We start from the raw sequence: 4,743 nt of genomic DNA on the forward strand, positions 1-4,743 counted from the left end.
TTGTCAATTTACATACTATAATTAATGCTTATGCTTCTTGAGGAATCCATGATACTAGTATCTAATAACCTTTATGGCCGTACTTTAATGTGTGATGCTAGAGATTAGCTACTTTAACATTCTTAAGATTTTCCAGAGCTTTTTGATTGTCTCCTTACTAATTACAGAAAGCTTTTCATATTTGTGTGTATACTGTAATTGTTTTTTTCTCTAGATAAGTCTGAACTATGGCAGTTGTCTCTTCACTTTCTCACTGTTTGCCTGGCCTGTGGAAGGCTTTCTCTAAGCTATCAAAGTACGTGATAGTGCCGGACAACTTTGTGGTTGGCATTGTTGTATGTCTTTAAGTTTCATTCATAGCTTGCTTCATTTCGTACCAAGCCAGCTTCTAAGATCACATCAGTTGCAGCTAATTTCATTTTCTATAGTTAGACCTCAATTTCCTAATTAAACCAAGTAAATGTTTCCCAACTATGATCAACAATGTAAACTAGGCTATATTTGTCAAAGCTCTCTAGATTCTTCAAGATTTTCAGGGCCATTAATTGTTACTATCTTTCAAGATTATATATAAAGGAAAACTCTACACTCACAAATCTTTACATGAGGGCATCTTATAGTGGATGTGGTTATTTATATCGGAGACAAACCATCTTTTACTTTGCACCAGTTTCCAAATTAACGTAGCTCTTATGCAACACATGCCCAATCACATTCAGCCACCTCAGCACATATGGGGGCATGTAAAAATAAAAGTTGATGAGTATTTAGCTATTTTTCCAACACTACCACTCAGAGATTAGGTGTGGTATAGATGCATATCATGCTTAACTTCATAAAAAATAATTGGTAAGGTGATCTTTTGAATAATAACTTATAGCACAATTCTTATCTTAGGCAAACACCTACCTAATGGCTTGCTTGGCATCCTTCTGGCATTTCGTTTCTGTGTAAATTAATGTTATAGAGATTAATTGATGTGAAAGATAGCATTGCCACAAAGGTTGCTTCTATTTTTACTCCCCCTTTTTTTAAAAGAAAAACAATAAATCTATGTTTCTAGAAGCTCACAAGTAACTTTTAAAATTTAACTTGTTCTTTGATGTAATTATTTTTTCTTTTTAGATTTTTTAAAAAAAAAAGAAAAAAAAAAACAGTACCGAATAAGCCCTACATTATGGTATTTCTATTTTATTTTATCAAACCGCATATATCCACCTTATCATCAATAGTTCAAACATTAGTGACTTACAAAAAATAAAAATAACAAGTTGCGTAAGATAACTAGAGGAAACATGAGATATTATTATCTATACTATATGCACAAGTATGGCCTTGCATGCAGTCAATCACGATCTCTATTTTTATGATGAAGAATGGGGATATGCTTTTGATGAATGAGATCCATAGAACTAATAGTCATGATTCGCTGCATACTAGTGCATGCAATATAGATAATAGTTTGATGGCAAAGGCACTAGCTAAATAGGATTCAAATTTTAGTGGCTGGTTTCCAAAGGGGGAGATGCTCACAGCTAAAGGTGGTACCCTAAAAAGGCTCAAGTCCAAGTGCAGATCATGTTGGCTGTGGGATCTATAACGTTCGGCGCGGTTGCCGGTGAAATGCCCACCCTCCTTCGCTGCAATCCACTGCCATGCCAATTACCAAGTTGATGCAGACCACCTTTCTCCTCCTATTGATGCAGCAGAGGCCAAACCCAAGTGGAAAGAGATTTAAAGTCCTCCCATAGATGCATTCCCCTTGGCCATAAAGTCATGGCAAGGTTGTCTTGTGAGGTCTATTTTCTTTTTTGGGTCCCCTGCATCTAATGGAAGGACGGGTAGAGGTTGTCCTATGCTAGGAGTAGGCCAAGCCAACTCCTTCTTGTACTTGAACTCTTTGTCTTCTAGAAATGGGCCACATTCAATGCGTACATGTTTTGGTGCTAAAAGGGCATGCTATTCTGAGTAAATCAAACCAATCTAGGATCTAAAATAAAAATACAATAAATCAACTAAAATAATTAAAAAAAATAAATTTATATAAAAAATAAAATAATAAATTTGATTCTCATCCGTAGATATCCCATCAAGGAAACAATGGATTTGATTTCACTTTCATTCTCATAAATATCTCATCAAAAAATATAAATTTGGCTTCACTCCAGTAGATATCTCACCACACAAAAAAAAAAAAAAAAAAATCTCTCCAACCCTTTATGTTATTCTCTTCATTTTATATAATTGTGCACTTCCTCCCACTATAAGATAAAAATATCATAAACTTTGTATATTAAATTTAAGAGTCCACCTAATTTAACTTGGACTAGCACTAAAAAACAAACTATCCTAATTAAAATGGAAATAGAAAACAAGAAATAAAATCCTAGCATATGCAAGACAAGCAATGAACTTCCAATATTGGTAATATATAGTTCATCGTAAACTTACACATATTTTGAATTTCTAAAACCTATTTATTTAGTACATCTTAAGTTTACAAATTCTAAGAAGGCATAAAGGAATCTTTTTCTTGGGATGGAATCAGCAAAGTAAATAGAGCATAGCGCAATGAGCGAATAGGATATCAGTTAGAATCCAAATCGACTTTCTCTATCATACATACACACACATACATCTTGTAACTCTAAAAGAGGGGAATGATTTGAGTATCTAGAGATCTGATGTATTAAAAGTTAGAATTTGAGAGAAAATCTTGTATATTGTAACCTTTAATTTTCTATCGTGAAACTTTTGCATTGTGTTATGGATGTAGGTCAACCGACTGAACACTATAAAGATTATGTATCTTTGTTATTTTCTCTTTTCTTTCTTATTTTGTTATTCTCTTGCTCTAATATGCATGATGTTTGTTAAGGATTGAAAATGTTATAAACCCACTTGGTATGTTGTCACCACTAATATAGAAGCTCCACTTCGGATTATACCATGATTAACAAGAGGCGTTGCATGCTAGTAACAGGGTGTGAGCATAAGCTTTGAAAGAAATGGGCTCATTTAGCATTAATCACATATTTTACAGATTGTCTTGGTTGCTATTTTGGATAAGCATTATGCATTGCTTTTATAGAATTATGAAGAAATAAAATTTTTATATTTTTGAAAAAATTATATTTTATACCACATGCTACATAACGGTCCATCATGCCTATCATAACTTCTTATTTCTATAGTAATGTGCCAAGACGAGTACTTTATGAATGAGATCTATAAAAATAAATGATTATGATTGATATGGTGTACTATTACATGTTGAATATGATATGAGATATAATTTTTCATATTTTTGAGATGTCCGGCTATCACTATTTCATGCTTTATTAGTAAGACAGCCGTTTTTTGGAAGGGTAGAACCGAACATCAGAAAGCTTTTTGGAGACAAAAATTGCTTCTTCAACTTATTATACTAAAATTAAAAATTATTAAATTTTTTTAAAAAATATATATCAAAATGGGAAAAAAAATGCTTTTCCGCAACTTTACTTTTGACATAGGTTACATAAAGTTTCTTATCACGCTGTGATTGGAGCACGAGAAATGATAGGAGACAAGTGGAAAATGATGGATGAAAAATTATATAATTTGAGAAATAAAAAATATTTATATAAAATTATAAGAATCATTCCTATACTTAATATAGAAAAATATATTTTATAAAGTTCAATAATATTTAAAACTTTATCCTCGTCACCATACTCCCTTCTCTATCTTCTCGAAAATCTTTAGTAAAATAAATGCATAAAAGAGATTAGTTGAGACAAATCCATAAACAAATTTTAGCATGTTTTCTTTTCAGATATATTATATTAGTAGATAATAGATTACTTTCCTTAAAACAATTTTATTTTTGTAAGACTTAGTCGAGGAAGGGATCTTTAGCAAGAGTGTTTTTTAATTGAAAGAATTCGTATCCAGAAAATCTAAATGGAAGGGATTTTTCTCCTTGCTATGGGTCGCAGGATCAAGGTGCATATATATATATATATATATATAATATATATATATATATATATATATAATATATATATATATATATATATATGTGGGGATCGAAAAGAGGCACAGTTTAGATGCAAGCAGGGAAGCAGTGCGAGATGATGCAACCCTAAAACGATGACAGATGCCACCTCATATTTTCAAATATCCAAATAATTACTCCCCCCTTAAACTTTGTTACTTTATGAAAGACTCTCAAAAGAAATCGAATATTTCTACCAAAAGAAAAAAAAGAAAAGAAATCGAATAAGATTGAACAAGCAAATCTGACTTACAGCGCTTCTTCACCATGTTAGAGTCTTCAATTGGATAATCCTGGCACAAGGGGCCATAGCGTTGAACCTTGATGGAGGCTTGATGGAGGAATCTTATGGTGATATCACAGAATCAACACTATCATGTCACTATATACTGGTTAGTATACGTAGAACTTACATTATAAAGGATAGAAAAATAGCATAAAGTAGAGAGAAAAGAGAGAGAGACCTCACAGTAGCGGTGGAGGCTAAACTAGCTTTTCTCTTATTTGCTCTCTCTGCCTCAAGAGGTACCATGGGTTTATATAGGATAATGAATAAAAGTTGGACTTTGACACCCATGCTACCATAAAAAAAATATACTAATAGTGGAGCCATTCTCCAAATAAAATAACAAAATATTTCAAGACATTAATAATCTACACCATCTAGGTCTTGTGGGAACTTGAATTCGGCAAACGCCGGGTGG

At 32.4% G+C, this 4,743-nt stretch overlaps 1 long non-coding RNA gene across 1 annotated transcript; it reads right to left on the bottom strand.

Moving 5' to 3' along the window:
* Positions 1–1,132: 1,132 nt before the first annotated feature.
* On the bottom strand, positions 1,133–4,539 carry LOC140852454 (uncharacterized). The gene is made up of 3 exons (XR_012135301.1): positions 4,504–4,539; positions 4,293–4,410; positions 1,133–1,990 (listed from the first exon to the last, which is right to left on the bottom strand). It is a non-coding gene; the product is annotated as an uncharacterized lncRNA (long non-coding RNA).
* Positions 4,540–4,743: the final 204 nt, after the last annotated feature.

This window comes from Elaeis guineensis, chromosome 11, assembly GCF_000442705.2.
Source record: "Elaeis guineensis isolate ETL-2024a chromosome 11, EG11, whole genome shotgun sequence".
NCBI classification, from domain to species: Eukaryota; Viridiplantae; Streptophyta; class Magnoliopsida; order Arecales; family Arecaceae; genus Elaeis; species Elaeis guineensis.